This window comes from Crocodylus porosus, unplaced genomic scaffold (genome assembly GCF_001723895.1).
Source record: "Crocodylus porosus isolate Cpor-Errol unplaced genomic scaffold, CroPor_comp1, whole genome shotgun sequence".
NCBI classification, from domain to species: Eukaryota; Metazoa; Chordata; order Crocodylia; family Crocodylidae; genus Crocodylus; species Crocodylus porosus.
In genome coordinates this window covers 17,755,798-17,775,801 of record NW_017728909.1, presented here as the reverse complement: position 1 = coordinate 17,775,801, position 20,004 = coordinate 17,755,798, and the positions used below count along the sequence as shown (strand labels likewise).

Below are 20,004 nucleotides of genomic sequence, written 5' to 3'. Positions count from 1 at the left end.
CAGAAGGGTATTTTGTGCTCAGAAACTTTCCTAACATCTTCCTGAACTGTATAGGCAATTCAATAAAAGATATTACCAACCAATCCCTGTTTATCATATAGTCAACAGACCATAATGCCTACAACATTTATACTTTAAGGCCAGTTATGCCAAAAATGGTTTTAAAATAATACTGGTTGCTGCAATATTCTGTTTACACAAAGGAATGACCACTTAGGCCTAGGCAGCTGCTAATTTTTAGGTAAGTAATTCACTTGATGAAAATGAAAGTCCGACACTGAGTCGCCCTGTGTTGAGTGAGTACGTGGTTTCTTCCATTGGGGAGTTTCTAAGAAACTTTTTTGTTGTTGGTTAAATGCAAATGCCCCAGGTTGAAGTCACCCATAATTGGAGTCCTCTGCCTTCTCTTTATATCCCCATAGAGGGCATGGGTAGATGCTTAAGAAGCCTGTCCTCTTCCCCAGTGGTCTGTGCTTGAACAAGTTGTAAACAGGGATTTAAATGCTTGGCAATGTCCCATCCTACCATGTTTTAGGAATATGAACTATATTATGAACCTTTCCTATTCTAATCAGCTAGGCTTCTCCCATTAGTATCTTAACCATCCAATGTGTGTGCCTTACATACCTCTGTGTGCTTGGATTTATCATGACATACATTTGAAGTGTTTATACTTCGACTGCCCTGTTGATCATTCTTCCGCTTCTGGATGCATTAAAACCCCTCCTATTTATCCTAGCTTATGTACTGGCTAGGCAGCTGTCTTTACTTACTAAAGAGAGATGCGCCATCTAAACAAGACATGAAGAGGTACAGTACTTAGCCAACCAGCAAGCCTCTAAAAACCCATTTCACAGAACATTTTCTCATCAGGTGAATGAAGATCTTGCTCCAGGTGGTTTGAGATCTCCAGAATTTACTGCCACCAATCAAAAATTTTAAACCCACAGTCTTGTCAACACGAAGGAAAACTTTCCTGCTTTGCCAGGGTCCACAGCTACCAGCTGCTGTTACAGGGAGCTAGCACAAAGTTTAAGAACCAAAATGATCTCCCATTTACACTGAGGTACATTTGGAGTAGCTCCACTGACAATGTGGGCTTAGCCTGGTATCACTCTTCCAAAAAAAAAAGTTGTCTCAGATATACTCCAGTGCAAGAGGAGTACTGAGATTTGGAGAGTATGAGTAGATGACAGAATCATGGAAGCAGTTTATATCAAAATGTGGAGACAGTTGGGTGCCCAAGGAAGATAAATCCTGATAGGAGTCACTGGGTAATGAAAGTAATAGTAGTAAAGACTTTCCTTTTTTTTTTTTAAACTGAAGATTTATGTCTGGGGATTTCAAAGCATCAGCAAATAATTAACCTTTCTGGTGCTTTTTTTTTAGATAGATATATCCCATTCTCCACCAAATGTCACAAGGAGGTCTGCTGATGGGGTAAATGGAGGCTGAACAACTTGCTTCATAACCACACTGACAAAACAAGACACAGGAGGTAAGAGATAGGACTTCCTAGTTTCTTTTCGAAGACCTAGTTCATTTGCCACCGATGCTGTTAATGATCATCTACTTTAAATCCTCAACTGGCCTAACAGTACGGACTAGCATGATGAGAGGCATCTTGGGTGCCATTTTGGGATTAAACTGGGATCACCAGAGCAAAGCGTGAGATGCTAAATCGTAAATGAAAGGTCCCTAAGCTGGAGCAGTAATAGATTTATAACCTAGGTGGAGCGGCAAGGAGTGAGTGCCACCTGTCATACTTACTCACCAGATAGTTACACAAAATATAGATTTAATTAGGTAATATGAGCGGTAAGAGTCACACCGACATCCGTGATTTGCAACTCCTATAGAACAAAAGGAGAAACCCCCACAAATTTCAACTGTCTTCCCATGTTGATTAGGTACAGCGAGATTCTTATAAAAATGTTACCATTCATTTCATTTGGGCCATGTATCAAATTAGATTCCCTAATTCAGAGGTAGTCACAAAATCTGGCTACCATTTCTTTGCAGCATTGTGAACCCAGTAAAGAAATAAATAAGCAAGCAAGCAGCAATAGGCTAGCGGATGAGACCCAGAAGGGGAAACCATCCTGTGCAGTTTGATAGATTAAGTGACGTGCAAAAATATAAGACATGAGGTTTTTTTTCAAATGTAGGAGTGAAAGGAACCTCAGGAGGTCATCTAGACCCACCGCCCTCCAAAACCTTCAAAGAAAATGAATGTAGAAAAGTCAGAAGACGTGAAGCCCTTGTCCAAATCACAGGTTACAACTATACTGTAAACTTACCCTCCTTAGAGGTCATTTCTCCACCACAATGCACTGCTCCAGGCAAGTTGCTTCTTAGATAGGAAGTAGGGTAGCTGTGCCCATACACGTGGGCTAATTAGCTTGGGGGAGGGATAATTGATGACTGAAGTCACTCATCAGTCATAATAAGTCTGCCCCAGGCCCAGTATTTTCTGTGAAGCAGCTTGAGGATACTACCAAAGATGGTAAGTTCGTCATAGAGGTGTCATAGAGATCTTAATGTCATGGAGGTGTTCCCCCAGACCTTAACTGAGTACCTGTTGTATAACATTATCTTAGCTCCATGTAAAAGCTGTGGCACTGCGCTGATTTACGTGATGGGATGATCTCTTCCAATGAAGCTTTTACAAGGAGCTTAAGGTTGCAGCAAGCCAGAGGAGTGTGTGGATTGCTCTGCTTTACATGTGTAAGGGGCGGGTGGGAAGAAACCATTCAGACTCTGGTCTTGTTTTGAGGCAGAAAGAAAATGCAACACTCAGAATTTGTTATGAACCGACACTAAGGGGGGAGAAGCCTGCCCTTCCAGACTAACCAACAGCCAATAGCCAGACAGCTGTAGGTGCCTATAGGAGACATAAAACCCCCCACTCAGGTTCAAGTCCTAGCTTGGACCAAAGTATTGGTCTCTAGGAGTAATTCTCAACTGGGGTCCCATAGCACTCTGGGGTGCTACATGAGCCTTTTAAGGGCACTACACAAGAGTAGCACTGTAGGCTGTGGAAGCATCTACATGATTTATAAGATACACCCACAGCTTTCATACAAGAATCTATAGTGTCAAAAATGTTCTTACCCATCAGAGTCTTGCTGAGTTCAACAGCATCATGGATTCATAGAAGCATAGAAAATGAGGGTTGAAGGGACCTCAGGAGGTTATCTTATCCAACCCCTGCTCAAAGCAGGACCATCCCCAACTATATCATCCCAGCCAGGCTCGGTCATTGCTCTATCATTTTTCTGAAGTCAAATCACAAATGAACGCTAAGAGCTGGCATTTTCCAACAAGGGCTTTGAGTCTAAACAGGTTGAGATCCACTGGTCTATTCGATGACCCTCTCTTGGTGAAGCTTTTGAAAACTGTAGACATAATAAAGGCCTGATTCTAATATGATATGCAGGGTACTCCTGTGTGAGGTTGAAATTTTTGCTCAAAAATCAGGCAAACAGGGTTCTTGGGTATGCTGGGGTCCTTCTCTCTCTGGAAATGTTATCCCTCACCTGAAAAAACATTTCTGGCAATAACTTAGTTGAAATCAGTACATTGACGCATATGCACACACACACATACACACAACACTGACGTCAAGGGGGAGGTGGAAAAAAAAACATTTCAGAGGAAAAATTGTTTCATAGCAAAACTCACAAAACTGTTCTAGCTCTGACTCAAATATTACTAAAAGCAATAAGAAGGCCAGTCAGATAAAAGTATGCAACTATTCAAGCAAGGAAACAAGGAAAGCAAAGCCACTTTTTTTTTCATTAGAAAGTTCTGCTTCATTAAGAAATGGATATGCATTTATAACCTGAGGTACAGGAGACCAAAAAGACCAGGGGTGGATCTTCAGCCAGGGGAAAACAGCAAAGGTTCACAGCATTCAGCAGGGCTACACTGATTTTAGTGTGGCTAAGGATTTTGAGAAACGTCAGGAAATCAGTTGTTTTTTTTTTTTTAAGCAGCTGCTACTGTCTTGTAAATTCGTTGTCTAAGTCAACCTAGGAAAGTTGGCTCTAGTTAGAGATTCACATCCCATATGCATTCTCTCCCCTTTCCTAGTTTTCAATGAGCAAAACTTCAAATCTGGAGCTTCCACATTTCAAAGGGTGGGTCCAGACCTACCTATCTTCCCTTCAGCATCCTTGCATCAAATATTTGTACTTTCCCTTGGCCAGCCCTCTTACCCTTTTGCTGCCTTCAGTAGAATAGAAATAATCTTTGTAAATGGATTGTGTGGTGCAAATAGCAACTTATTATAACATATTATATAGAGAGATAAAATTAATTTTTAAACCTAATAAATGTTGTAGTTGGATCAAACTGCTATACAACATTTATAAATTGAATGTGCAGGCTTCAGTATCTTCCAAGCATATGCTCACATATCTTTTATTCATTAGTTAGCAATAAGCATGTGAAATACATAAATTCAGTCTGGACAAAACTTGAATTAATTTTCTTCTCTTTTCTTTGGTAAATTACTGAAAAATAATTTCCTCCTGATATCTTCAATAGGTCTGTAACAGGGAATAAACCATTTATTAGTACGATCTGATTTGCCAGTTAAGCAAAGCCCTTAACCATACTTTTCAAGAAAAGACTACACCTACTGCTATTCAACAAAGCATTTTAATGCATGCTTATTATAAACGTACAGTTACATTTCACTATCATCATTGCAGTCTAAGCCCATGGTTCAAGTTAAGCATGCACTTAATTTTAAGTAAATATTGACTAGATTGTTCAAGTAAATTATCGAATATTTTAAGTAAATATTGAATAGATTGCTCAAGTAAATTATCGAATAGCAACTAGAAATGAGATATTGTTCTCAGTTAAATAAAACGTAGGGGTACGAAAGGTCTCATCAGTTAATATATGCAGCGCAGAATTATCCTTTAGGATTTATTTTCAAAATTTAAGTTTAGTTCTGTTTTAAATGATACTTGCAACAGTCACGAATTTTCTTTCAGAGAGCATAATATAGTGTAATAAAGCTCCTTGTACCTGTAATCTTCATCTTGAAATTCATTTGTCTCGATTTCACCCTATTATGAGCCTCATCCAAATGGGATAGAAGTTTTTCTACTGACCTCAATGATATCCTCTTGCTTTGTATCAAATAAATACTAGAGATGGTTATGTTGTCCCTTATTATCCTAGTCAATCCAATTTGCACAGTAAGAATATTTCAGTACTATTTTTAAACCTCGGTCCCTACATGTATGCATGCAAATACTTATGCATGTGTTTGAGTTCTTACAGATGCGCAGACATACTCATACATAATATTACATTTGTCAGTATGGTTGTACTGAATCTTTGTAGCTGGGGTGTGTGGGGGGTGGGAAACAACCCTGATCTTTTGATCTTTCCGAAATCATTTCATCTCTGCTAGATAAATTACTTTAAGTGCATGGAGCTCCCTGAATTCTCCTGCAATGAAAACATGTAGCCTTAGAGGCAGAAAGCTTTGGCTTGCATACACTTTAAGCCTGGATATACATTTAAAACAAAAATGAGGGGGGGAAAAAAGGAGTCGGGGGGAGAGTCCTGTTTTTGGTTGTTAATATTTTATGACATGCTGAAAAACTGCTTTCTTTCCTCTTCTTCTGACTTGAGAGATGCTCTTAGCTGTTTACTTCTCCCTCTCCCCCCTTCCCACCCCTACCGTGCCCTATCACCAAACAAAAACAAGGAACGGAGCTGCCTGCTCAGAGTCGGGACACTGTGCTCACTATCTTTCCACTTTATTAACTTAAGCATTAGCTTTTTGAAGCGAGCAAAATTATAAATGACATGTAATCCTATGCTGGGTGGCAGAGGGCTGCTTTCTGAAGCCGTGATCGACTGAGGTGAACAGGGAAAGGGAAAAATTTGTTTTGAGGGCTGCACCGTGCCAAGTGATATGTCATGGCCTCTGGCAACGAGAGCAGCATTGTATTTATAATCAGAGCAACATGCTGAGAGGGCAAATTAAGCTGCAGGAAGCCCAGCTGTGGTTCTGAGTGACATAAGGGGACATACTTTACTCCTTATCTTTTCACAGATGTTGGGTGCTCTTGTCACCTTTCCTAGTGAATATTTTAGGTCCCTCCCCCCCCCCCCCAAAAAAAAATTTTAAAAAGGCCTGGCCTTTGAAGGAGGAATCAATATTTCTCAGCTCGCATGGTGCAGATCATTGTATATCATCACACTGTTCAGTTAGTATAAATCCAAATGGCAGCCTAAGCTTCTGCAAACACTTCCAAAAGAGGGTGACAGACCCCACAATAAATTAGGGCCCTCTGTTAAAGTAGGGTAGAAGTAATAAAGTGAGGGCCAGTGTGAGGTTAGACCCAATAAACCAAATGTCCAAATGATGTCAGCGTGAAATGATGGGAGTGACGCATCTTTGGGACTGCGGGTATAAATATCTGCCGGTGCGTTGGACTGGAGGGTTGGTGGCAAGATTGTGCTGTGTTTGGAAGAATGAATGCTGATTCCCCATAGAGGCCTGTGTCTGGCAGGGGTTACTTGCCTGAAAAAGAGGCTGAGGTTTGGGGCATGGGTAATGTCCCTTTGCGAGTGCCACTCCCTGCCTCTTACCTACCTCTGAATGTGTGCCAAGGCCAGGAAGTTAGGCAGTGTAGACAGCTTGGAGCAATCCTGAGTACATGCCAGGAAGAGCAGAGTCCACCGGGAATGCTGGGCACCAGCTCAGGGTCACATTAAGCAGGCTTCGCTGATTATTTTGTGGGCTTTGGCACATGCCGAGTTAGAGCCGCTGAGCAGGGCGGACATGTGGGTGGTTCTCCTGGGCTTGGTATGGAGCCTAGGATGTGTCCACAGTTTGTGTGTTCAAAGCACTTTCCAAGCATCATCCATGCAATCCTCAATACAGGCCTGAGTGGTAGGGAAGAGTTTCCAGTTGCATTTGTTTCATATTTGGTAAAAGTCCAGTGCAGAAAAAGCAGCATTTTCAAAAGGGCCTAAGGGAATTAAGTGCCGGACTTCCAGTGCTGGTCAAAACTCAGGGAGTGTATGTCAATGGGAACTGGAGGCATAACTCCCCTATCATTCGAAAAGCCGAGTCCAGGTGCTTTGTTTCAAGCTATGCAGCGAGGACCTGATCCTGAGCCCATTAATGTTGGCTTCAGAAGGTTTTGCATGAAGCCACTGGAGCTTGGAAGATGGGTAACCCTGGAAGCCAGTCCCAATTCCACCCAGGGGTCATTGCCTCTTAGATGAGACCTAGAAATGCCCAGATGACTGGCATATTGGTGATTCCACCAGTTACTCCTAAAAGGAGAATTGGAATTAAAAATAAAAAAGGAGGTTGTTTCTATAGCTGAGTATAGCATGGGGACACAGTAACTTGGGGTAGGGAAGGCAACCTGGAATGACTGGTACTGATCCAAGCTTTCATTCCAGAACATGACCCAACCCTTCTTTTTTTTTTTTTCCTTCTATAGAGAGGACATTTCCATTTCTAATGCATTACACGGAGCCACATCCTTGTGTGGGAGAGCTTGAATGCACAAACCATACAGCAGATGCTATGCCACCTGTAGTAGATGTCACAATATTATTCCTGTAGTGCTTTGAGACCAGGGGGATAGAAGGAGGGACTTTATTTAGTTCAACCTGTTCTTGTGGGAGCCTGATAAATAACATGGTAACTCAGATTAGGATCCAACTATTTATTAGTTGGCTCTTAGTTTTATTTGTACAGCCACACGGTCTTGGCTGGACTTCTTAAAAGGTTTTTTTGAGAATGGGGCTCGCTCTAGCCAGTAAGTTTCTACAGATAAAAATTGTGATACTTGCAGATGCCTCTGGTAAGTCTTAAATAAACAGCAATGGTTGAGATTATCAAATAGTAACCTTAGCTCCACTGAAGTCAACACAGCTATGTTAATTTAAACCACTAACTATCTTTTAGCTTTGAAACTCCTCAAGCAGGTCAACATCCTCTGTGTCAGTGTAACATACTGTGCCACATCATGAGAAGTTATTGCAGTTTTGATAGGGATACTCATGACTGTCTTTGAATTTGCTTGTTTTCTTGCAAGGAACCTACAATTTGAGAGCTACTTCTATCTTACTGTGGCCCTTGAGTCTTAAAAGTCAAAATATCCAATATGGGATTTCCTGCATGTGAGGTGGATTCTATTGGATTCATATACCACATCTATGGCCACCTTGAGTGTGCCATCAAGAACCATTGACCAACCTACCCATCCTTGATTTGCATGTGAGAAACCTGGATATAAGGTAGTGAAGCTCCCTTGAAGGTGTATCTAACCCCACTGTTACGAAGGACCAGAGAAGGAAAGTTTGAGAATATTGGCTGGAGGTACCCTCAGGATGATTTAACCACTTCTTCTCTGACTCTGATTCTCAGAGCCCTACAGAGTGGGTACACCCATACCCCAAATTCCTCTAAAACAGGCACTCCTCTGATGTTGATATACCTTCTGAGGTAGCCATCTCTCACAGAAGGTGAGATGGCTTGCTGAAGGTAAGAGATGGCTCATTGGCATATTCCAGGCACCACGGGGAGGTAGATATTTTTGATTATGGAATGTATGCGGTTAGAATTTGAGATTACCAAGGTATTCCCAAATGGCTGTGAAACAAAAAAATTAAAAGCTCTGGCAATATTTTGAGACCCACAGACTAGACTTGTCAATGGGGTGAGGAAAGAGACTGAATATTATTACAAAAAGTGTGTGTATATATGAATATATCTATATCTATATTTATATCTATAGCTATTTATATATATTGATATAGATCTATAGATAGATAGCTATAGACAGATAGATACACACACCACACAAGGGTATACATCTATATCTACATCTATACCTATCCCTGGTATACCTATCTATCTATCTAACTATACCTAGAGATCTATATAGAGCCATCCATATCTATATCTATATTTATCCGTATAGACCTATATAGGGCCATCTCTCACAGAAGGCTGACATAGATGAAGAAATCCAACATCATCTCAAATGTGCAAGTGCAGCCTTTGGATAACTGAAGAAATGGGTGTTCAAAGATCGCAACATCAGATCCGAAACCAGGCTCATGGTTTATCAAAGAGTCGTGATCCTCCCTTCCGGTACAGTGCTGAGGCATAGACAACATACAGGAAACATCTAAGTTTTTGAAGAAGTACCATCGGTGCTGCCTGAGGAAGATCCTCCAAATCCAGTGGGAAGACAGATGCTCCAGCATTAATGTCCTCCTGCAAGAAAACGCCAAGAGTATTGATTCATCAGCCGCCTCCATTTTGGCCTGGAAAGTTCCCTAGGTATCACAGCTTTAGCTTTTATGTACATACATAAGCTATCCAGATCAAGCCTTTCTGCCAGGACTTCTCAGATATTCTATATTGGATAGTTATTAATTACAAACTAGCAATCAGTCTAGGAGTGGGGAACAGTAGCCGGGTCTTCCTTCCTCCTAACTGAGTTGTCTCCCTCACTGAAATACTAAGTCATGGCCCCTTTTACTTGGACTTTGTGGATCCAGGAGTCTTCTACTCTTGGCTGCTCAGTGCAACACCAATGGCAAGGTCTGAGAATACATGCCCTGCCTGGCCCGTTCTACATCCTGGTGGTTAAGCTGTAGGAGATATTGGGCTGATTCTCCTCAGACAGAGAGCCTAAACGTGGACCTACTTCCTGGGTGAATGCTCCAACCATGAAACTATGGACAGTAGTATAGCTAAGGTGAGATGACCGGGCCAGCAGCCTCTGGTGCTGATTTGGAGGCTGCATGTGGAAAAATGGCCACCACCATTAGATTTGTGTTGCTACACTGAAGTTGCCACTGCCTCAAAATATTGTAGCTGCCCCAGGTGCCCTGGTACCTCTGGTACCGGGTATGAGGAGATCAATTCAGGCTGATGAGATTGAGCTGAATTAAATGTCATCAATTCCCAGTACACACCTGTTTAATTGAGCCTCTCTAGAGAAATACTGCCCAGTAAACTTTGCAGTTCAAAAGGAGCTTAAACCCAAGCACTGGCTGTGGTTTGTGACCTGTGGTATATGGCCAATCTGCATTGGGGGTTTTTTGGAACATAGGCTCTGAATTCTGCATAAATTCCATTTACGTGCCTACAGAGCCAGTCAGAATCAATATCTAGACCTGGGAGATACAGAAAGTCTGTAAAAAAGCCAGGAATTGAATGGAAATTTCTTCAATTTCCATTCAGTGCCCTAACCACTTTCCCTTCTAACACAGTTCTTTGCTTCTATCTATCTATCTATCTATTGGTACAGGTGGAGTAGGGCAAGGCTATAAACTGCACAGGAGAGAGAAGACATGAACAGCAGCAACGAAGACTCTAACTTTCAACTGCATTTAAAGTCATGAAGAAAGTTTCACCATGTAATATTATCTGCCTTGACAGAGACATAGCAGCCAACACGTTCTTTCCATAAATAAGTCAGAAACAAAATGAGCAACTTGCAGTACATGGTTAACTCTCTTCTTTAGACTAAATTCAATACATATATCCCTATTAAAATTGTAATAAGGAAGTGTATGGAGTGAGGAAGAAAGATACAAAGCTACGGGGTAGGAAGAGGGCTGATCAAAGGTTTCTTTGCATGACAATTTTTCTTGTTGAAAAGTGTGGTTTTGCTATTCCTTTCCCTAATCAAGAGAACTGAAATAAATCTGATATTTTGATCATACAATTTTGGTTTCAAAACACGCACTTAAAAATTGAAATGTTTAATAGTTAAAGAAAAAATGCTTGATTGACATGTCATATTATCCTACATAAATAAAAAGATGAAGTTTTCAGTTTTGACTGTTTGAATTTGAATTATTAAATACATTTTATTTCAAGAACATGTTCAATACCTGAACTTCTTGTTCTGATTCTGAATGGAGGGGACCTTTGAAAATTTGATGTTCTTCATAAAAAGATCTGGGGAGGGTTTCCTTTTTTTTTTCCTTTAGGTTTTGGTAGGAAAGTCTATACACAATGCCTTCAAACATATAACGAACATTTGGGACTCACACATGTACTGATATAAAGGCATTCGACATGGTATCAATATAAAAATTAATCTACATTAAAAATGTGCCAGTGACACTGAGCCAGGCAATATGGCAAGGTTTGAAATATATGGATCACCTGAGTTTTAAGCACCTGGACCTGCTACGTTTGGGGTTGGTTTACATGGTGTTTGAAACATTAATGGCCCACTTGCTGTAAGAATCCCAACACTGCTAACACTGATAGATCTGGGTTTTTTGACTTTTCAAGACTTCATAGATCAAAATCAACATCATAACTGCACACCAGTTGAGAGTCTTATGAGAGTCTGAGAGTGACCCAGCCTCAGACCGACCACAACCTCTCCACTTGATAATTTATTGATACGCAGTAATAACAGAAAAAAAGTAATACACACATTCAAACAGTTCTACATATCTACCAAATACTAGGGCTGTCACTGAAGTCAAAGTACATCTGGACAGGACATAGCCTTCACTCTGAGTCTGTCTCTTAGGTGTCAGGTGTTGGCACGTCAGCGATCTGGAAGTGGGATGCCGAGGCCCACTCCCCCCACTCCCTCCTTTTCTTCAGAGCATAGATGAGATGGCTTGGTGGTGTGCCCTCTGTCCATGGTGGCCTCAGGGACCCTTCCCAGGGGATGGGAAGGGTCTCCTGCTGTAGGGCCTTGTTAGCTGGTGCCACTTATCTTGTATTATGAGCAGTGTAATACATATTGCCTCTGCCCCTTGTATCCTTGTTGCATTAGCATGGTACATGCCCCCTTAATTCTCACATTATGTATCCATCCATTGGCCTGCTTCCAGGACTGTGAGAAACTTTGTGTGTGAAATCCAAGCTTTTTAGAAATCAGTTAACCCGTGCTCCCCATCCTGAACCCTTTTAATGTATATACCTATACCTACAAGCCAATTCTCCAAAATAAGCCTTTAAATACCATTTATAAGCCAACAATACATTGCATGCTGATCTACAGTACCACTAACAACTTGAAACCTTCTTTCTATCTACAGAAGAGGTGAGTCAGAAGCAATGCAAGACTCCCAATTTTGTCTTCTGAAAACTACCTGTGGGGTTCAGAGGTCAGACCCTGTGCTGGTTCACACTGACCTTTTTGCTGCAATGACCAATAAAGGTCTTCATTAGTGACAGATGATGATGGGGACACCTATGGCCAGATTGTCTGCTCATCTAAATTGGCATTGTTCCATTACCTCCAAAAAAGAAAAGCAAATTTACACCAGCAGAGAATCAGGCCATTAATGACTAGGAACAGGACTGAGATCATTAACTCAATTCATATAGGGCACCAGAAGGTCACCTCAATCAGATAACAACAATTTTTGATCACTAGTAGTTTGGGGAAGGTTCATGCCACTGCCCTAGAGTATAGATGACCTTCTTGGCACCCCATTACCCAAAGGTTTAAGCCATAAAGAAGGATCAGTGTGGGGAAAGGTTTTTAATGGAAGATATGGACAATTTTCCATAAAAAAACCTGTTTTAAAAATGTTCACACAAAAAAAAGAAACCTCTCTACATGCTATCATAGCTTAAACTGACCACATTTGGATAAAGGCAAATGGGGAACCAATTAGCTGGAATTCTTTACAGTCAGTTTTTGCAATATTTCTTGATGTGCCTTTCTTAATCCTCTGTTTGAAACGTGTTTTCTCATTTCAGTGGGAAATAAATAGTACAAATAGCAGGGGGGGGGGTTCCCTTTCCTTGAAAAATAATGCTGAAGGAATTGTTTTACAGTTGAAAATTAATGTAACCCATTATGTCCAGGAAATTTCTTCAATATATTACTTGCCAAGCCCTTGGTCCTTGCGAAGAAAATAATTTTAATTTATCTCATTTTTCACAGCTGAGCCAATGATTGTTTAACCTAAAATGCCATTGTGACTAAGTAGTGAAATAGCAGGGTTCTTGGCCATTTCATTGGAACTGAGCTATTAAGTCCACTAGCACAGTGCTGAAGACCGCAGAAATTGCCGTATCAAAAGCACCGTCCCCATCTGGAAAAGTCCTATAGACTCTAATAGTCGGTAGGCTTTTTGAACTGTCCTATAACATTTAATGGAAAACGTATATCTCAGCTATGAAATACTATTAAGACCTTTTTATTTATGATTTACGAAAAAGTAGAAAGGATATTGTTGGCACTAAATTGTATACATATTAAAAGTTAATATCTGTAGAACTCTACTAATATATTTATCAGCTTTAATGGTTTCACTCTTGTTGTTATTAAAACTTCTGGAGTCAGCCATCTGGGATCTGGGCCACACCACAATAGGCAATGGACAAACCCAAACTAAAACCCAAGCTTTGCAACAAAAACCTTACAATCCCTACAAAAGAATGTGGCCTTGAGTGTTGAATTTAAGAGTTGAGAGGACATAATTGTGTTTGTGCCAGTTGATAGTTTGAAAAGTGACAGGAGGAGAATTTACAGATGGATATATTATTTTGAATGAAAAGTATATACATAAGCCCTTCTAACAAAATATATATCTATATTCTGTTAGAAGGGCTTATGTTTATTTTATTTTTATTTTATGTTTATTTTATTTTAATTTTGAAAAAAATGTTGGTGAGTCTTGATAAGTAGGTAGTAAATTCTAATGGCGTCCATCTATGTACAATTTCCCCCCAATTGGTTCTACTCACGAGAGCAGATCAGATTGTGGAACACAGATAAACTGAAAAAAAAATGACTATAAATATTATGGTTCCAGTAGTGATGGATTTCTGGCCCAGCACATCATCAAGAATACATATATCATCAGTATAGGTGTATTAACCATAAGCAAGCTATGCTCCTTTCATCCAGCTGAGAAGCTGGCCCCTTCTTCTCATGAAGCCAAATTCTTCCTTTTTTCAGCCCAACCCCATTGACTTTTGTCAGAGTTTTGCCAAAAGAATGGCATACCACTGACTTTTTTCTTCTGTGACATTCATTTCTGTAGCACTTGATCACTTAACGTACATTAATGGATTTTGCCTAGGAACATCCATTTGCAGTAAGGAATGATTACTTCTCCATTTTTGCAGGAGTGGAACTGAAACATTAAGAAGTTAAGGGGTAATTTAGGTCTTGGAAACCATTTCTATCTAAGGATGACTAAGCACTGAAAGATATTTAGAATTTCCTTGGACCACAGAAGATATACTCTGCACCCTGCCTTGTACAGCCAACACCCCAGCGTCACCCAGCAGCAGACCTGAGTGAAAAAAAAAAAAAAAAACAATCACCCAGTTGGTGATTTTCCAATCAGAAAATGCCAAGCTGTTGAAATGGAAACACTTTATAGACAATACTTGACATTATTATTGTTATCATCGTCATCATTGCCGTCATCATCGTCATCATCACTACTATTATAAAGTATTATAATTATCACATTATTTCATTTTGTCATTTTCTACTGGGAATATTCAGGGTTTCTGGTTCAAAATAACTTGATCTCATTGCACGTAACATTTAATCTAGATAGAATAAGAAATAAAAAGGGTAGAAATAATTAGAAATGGTTCCTTTCTAGCAAAATAAACGGTTTGATTTGATTATAGCATTTTTAAAATATTGTTTTCATTTTTTAATGATTTTGAGCTTTTGTCCCAATATAGGATCGGGAATTTTTTCAATATCTTGACACACTCCGTGGGGCTGTTCCAAACCCAGTTCCATTCATTAGGACATGGTGGCCAAAGCTCTGCCCATCATATATCTTCCCCTTCCTTCCCAACTGTGTTATAGAGGAAGTAGCAGCTATACAAAGTCGTCATCCCTTCTTGCTCCCTGATGTGGGCAGCTGATTCTGTGGTAAAAAGGTGGACTTGCATGGCAAGTGGATTAAGTAACTTGCCCAGTTTCCACATCCCATCACCAGCAGGAAGTTCACCTTAATATAAGGAGGCAATGATTTAAAGTAGGGATTTTTTTAAGTGAAGTGTTTATCTTGGGAATCTATTCAGCAAAGCCTGCCTGCTGCTTGGATGACACAGAGGGGAATTTGGTGCTTCACTTGCGGCTGAACTGGGAGCTCTAGAGACCAACTTTTTTTTTCTCCAGCAAGCAGCTAGAACATGTACAGTGACAGCTGAGGGATTTCCTGCAACTACCTTGCCAATATGCACCAAACCTCACCTGGAAGGACTGTCTCTGGGGGAGAGGGGCTGGGCCATGCCCTTATTTTATACAGTTAATTGAAATTTAAGACTTTTTTTTTTTTGCTTTAAGTAAGAATCTTACCATTGTATTGTCCATGGAGATAGAGAGAAAAAACCAAGGGGCTAAAAAGGAGACCTTTCTCTCTGTTCCATTGCATTCCAAAATGGCAAATGCGAATTACTGAAATTGGAGCAAGGGAAAATAAGGAAAGCAAGATAAAAAGATTTAGATAAAGGGAGAAAATGCATAATAATAATTTTAATAATTTGGTTCAGAGTTATAAAATCCCATTGCTAAACCTCTTGGAAAAAAGGAGGTTTACGTTCAGAATAGAATTTGATCTTTAACTGGAAGAGCTCTGAACAGTTACCATTCTTCCATAAGAAGAACAAGAAATGCAAACGAATATAATAAGTCTAGGGGAAATCTTTGATTATACAATGCATTAGTCAGATCCACACTTAGATTACAGTGATCAGTTCTGGTCATCACATTACAACATAAAATATTGAAACACTTGACAAGGTAAAGAGAGAGGAGATGAGTTTGATCTTAGACTGTGATTATATTGTATTAATGACTTCCTATCATATTACTGGCTTCTGTATCTTATTAGAGAAAACACAATTTGCTAATAGAGTGAGAAAGCAGCCTATAACAGCTGATTCTTTTATTATTATTATTTTAAGCTTTCCTCTTTTTGCTTAATAGCCTAGTTTATCATCATTGAAATAATAAATAAATTTAGGCTGCATATTTTTTTAATTGGGATGGTGTAATACACTGATCAATAACCTAAAAAAGTAGAACATTACATATGCAAGACACCCAATCAAAATATCTTGCTTGTGAGCCTTGTAAGAAAAAGCTGTGCATAAATGAAATAGATGAAAGTCCTTGTAAATGAAGGCAATGTGCCAAGAATATAATTTCATTTAATTAGAGTTAGACTGGGTTATACTTTGGCTACCAAAGTCTAAGTAAGTCACTTTGTGATAGGCACAGCTACTAAACTATTATAATCATCTACAGCTATGCCACTTTGCCAGTCAAATGGGAAAAAAGAAAAAAAATGCTTTTCAAGTAACAAATAAAATGAGGGACTAAAAGACCCTTTTGTAATGCATGGGGGAGGGGTTCTGCTCTTAGAACCAATGTGCCCAGCTAAGAACATATACTATATGCATGGACCATGTGTTATCCCAGGAGATTATCCACACAACTCCTTATAACCCTCTTTGTTAAGACAGATGCCAAAATAGAGGGCTTCTGGGAAGGACTGCAAATACGGTGGTAGATAGAAGTAGAATTTTAAAGGATTTTGATAGACCCGGAGAGCAGGTCTGGAGGCAACAGAATTAAGTTGAGCACAGACAGCGGTATAGTGACAAATGTAGGGAGAATAACCAAATGCACAAATACAGAATGGGAGGAAACTGGCTGGGCAGCAGCACTACTGAGAAGCATCTGGTGGTTTTGGTGGATCATGGACTCAGCATGAGTCACCAATATGATGCAGGTATAAAAACAAATCTATTTTTGGGCTGCATCAACAGGAGTGTAAGGTGTGAGGGCCTTGTTACACCTTACGCTATAAGCCGTGCAGCTGCTAATCAGCTTAGGGTTGATCGGCTTAGTGGAGCAGCCACACCTTAAGGTGAAAAACCATCTCTGACTGTCACTCACCTATACAGCTGTGACTTGCCATTAGAGGAGTGGTGAGCGGAGGCAGGATTTGAACCTGTGCATGGCCCCAGGTGGAAGTGGTACCTCTGGGGACTGGGATGCTGGTCAGAAGCATCCTTAGCAACCTCAGGTGACATTAGGACCTAATGTATGCAGGGGCTGGAGTGCCAGTTGCTGATAGGAAGGTGGCTGGATGTGAGGAAGGAACCACATCCCCAAGGTAGGATGGCAGGGGACTGGGGAATTTCCCCCATTCCAGTTCCATCTTGGACTGCCTCCCACAATTGCTGCAACAGTCCCCACCTCGGGGGTTGTATTCTGCTCAAATCCTTCCTAGCTGCAATAGAGCATCCCTCCTCCTTGGTCAGCAGCCCCCTCACCCAGAGAAAGTGGGGTACCCAGTGGGACACATGGTACCCAGGACCTTGCCCTGAGGAAAGGGGGTGCCTGGTGTGGGCCACAGAAAAGCCAGGTATAGCAGGAGGCAGTAGAGGGATAAAGCCCCTCAGCGGGGAAATGGGAGGGGGAGCTATGTCCTGGAGAGCCCTCGGATCCTCCTGAGACCCCCTGAGATCTCCCAGGGACCCCCAGATCCCCTGGGCCCTGTAGACCCCTAGATCCTCCTGAGGCCTTTAGATCCCTGGGAAATCCCTGGAGACCCTTGGATCCTTTGACACCCCAAGATCCCTGAGAGATCCCCTGGAAACCCCCAGATCCTCCCCCCGCAAATCCATGGGAGATCTCTAGAGACCTCCAGATCTCCCCTCCCCTGGCCATGACCCCCAGTGTAGGGTTATGTGGGAGGTGGGGTGAATCTGGAACCTGAGCGAAGGAGACAGGAGCAGCCATGGCCAGGTTCATCCAGCTTGGATGTTTCCTCAGAAGAAGTGCCCAGAACCATGCAGAAGCCCCTTATTGGACCCCTTTCCTATATCAAATGCTTCCTGCTGCCCAGCCCTGGGACTCCAAGGCTGCCAATGCTGTCTGACAACCCTGCTTAAAGGAGCCGGGTGAAGGGAGGGGGCTGGTGCCAGGGCCCAACACTGCAACTATAAACTATGAAACTATGAAATTGCCTGGCATTAGCAGGGAACAGCAGCTTCTGCCACCTCCAGACCTTCACATCCTGTGCAAACTCTGATGCTGCAGTAGTGGGTGGGGGTTAAAGCTGGCTGCCCCTTCCTCTGCCCCAGTAGAGCAAAAGCAGGGGCCAGTCCGGGTGGTAACAGGAGGCACTGCAGCCACTGGGTGCTGCAGGGCTCTGGCTCTTGCTCTGCCTGATGTGCCTGGGCACTGAGGTGCCATGCCTGGCTCCACTGTATGCCAGCAACCCTGCTTCCCCTGACTCACAGAATGGTGGAAGGGAGGAGGCACTGCAACCTGGGATACTGGGAGACTTCAACTTGGATGGAACAGCTGTGAGGAGGGGCCACCCCTTAATGGAAGAGGAACAAAATTATTCAGATTAGAGATAATCCTACCCTGAAGTGGCATAACTTTGAGCCAAATAATGAATTCTTTAAGCCACATAAAGTTGTTAAAATCTAGCTAAGCCAATCCAGGGATTAAGAGCTCCAGAAGCCACCTAAAATTACCATGTAACAAGAACAAGAGATAGTTCCACTACTCAGCACTGGTTAGGTCTCTGCTCCCTGTTTTTAAGGACTTGGCAAAACAGGAGGGAGCCAGAAGTGGGTGACAAAAATGACAAAAGGCTTGGAAGGCAAGCTGTATGAGGAAAGCCTGAAAGCGCCAGAGATGTATAGCTCAAAGAAAAGGAGATGACATTGGACCTGAGAACAGTTTTCAAATATTTGAAAGGTTGCCATAAAGAAGAGGAGGAGAACACTGGTTTCTGTTACTGCAGAGATCAGGGGCCTAAACAAAATCACTTTAAACTGGAGGAAAGTAGATTCCAATTAGATCTCAAGGAAAAAAGCATCCCTACTATTAATACAGTGAGGCAGTGGGACAGGCTGACATGGAACGTTTTAGAGTCTCTTTTGCAGAAGGTTTTCAGGAGAGGGGAAGGATAAGGGTGATTTAGGGGTAGCATTCCTATAACTATGCAGGAAGGTTGCACCAAATGTCTCTTCCACCTCCGTGATTCTATAACTCTGTGGGCACATCTACACATTCATTAATGCACTTAATGCAGATAATGTAAATGAAAACGAGTGCCTCCATTGTGGGGTACTAGGAGAAGGTGCATTAGCCTATTTTAATGTGCATTAGGTAAAGAGCACATTTTTTTTTGTGATGCTTTAATGTGCGTTAAAATAGGTAAATGTGCATTAAAGCATGCATATAGACATGCCCTGTATGGCCTCCTAAATGTTGCTATTCCTCGTCCTGTACCCTGCAGCCAGAGAGTATAGCCTGGATTCTTCTTATTGGTTAGAAATGGAATTGGTGCCTTTCCATGAGGAAGATATTTGGCATCAGTTAAAGGAGAAGCGTGGTGAAAGCTCCTCCTGTTCTTGAAGAAGATCCGGTGGCCGTGTTTTGTAAGAAAATGAACGGGACTGTCAATGCTGGGGATAAATAAAGCAAATGCTGATATTATTATGCTCTAATTTACTTGGCCTTGTTGAAGATGCTTTGCCCTGCTCTCATTCACTGCAGTTTTGCATTGCTCCAATATAGTTCCCCTGAGTTTAAGAGAGTGGATTAGTCTGCAGTGATGTTAACCAGAGATACGAAACAGGCTCTTAAAGTACTGCATTTTCTCACACACCATATTCTCCAGAATACGATACCTTTGAAACCTCAACGCTAATGAGCAGGTACCCATTTACAGCTGGGAGCAGCAGGTTTCAGCACAGTCCGGAAGAGGGTTTGAAGTCATACTTGTAAAGCCACATGGGAGAAGCCATATGGGGTGCAGTGCTTCTCCACCCATAAAGCCAGGACTTGGGCTCTTGTCCTGACTACAACTCAGCCTTGCAGTTTGTGTTACCTTCTTCATTGGCCTCCTTTTACTGTTTGCACTTTGCACGTGCTGCCACTGTTTTGCTTTGTTTTCTTTTCCCCTTGCCAAACAATGCTGGAGCTCTGCAACCACCCCCCC

The 20,004-nt window shown here is 41.5% G+C and overlaps 1 long non-coding RNA gene across 1 annotated transcript in view; it reads right to left on the bottom strand.

Moving 5' to 3' along the window:
* Positions 1–9,022: 9,022 nt before the first annotated feature.
* The window catches only part of LOC109308193, a 19,842-nt gene continuing 8,860 nt past the window's right edge, over positions 9,023–20,004 (bottom strand). Inside the window, exons 2-3 of the long non-coding RNA XR_002100526.1 lie at positions 14,255–14,259; positions 9,023–9,141 (exon numbers count right to left, since the gene is read on the bottom strand). This is a non-coding gene — a long non-coding RNA (uncharacterized LOC109308193). The remainder of the gene's footprint in view (positions 9,142–14,254; positions 14,260–20,004) is intronic.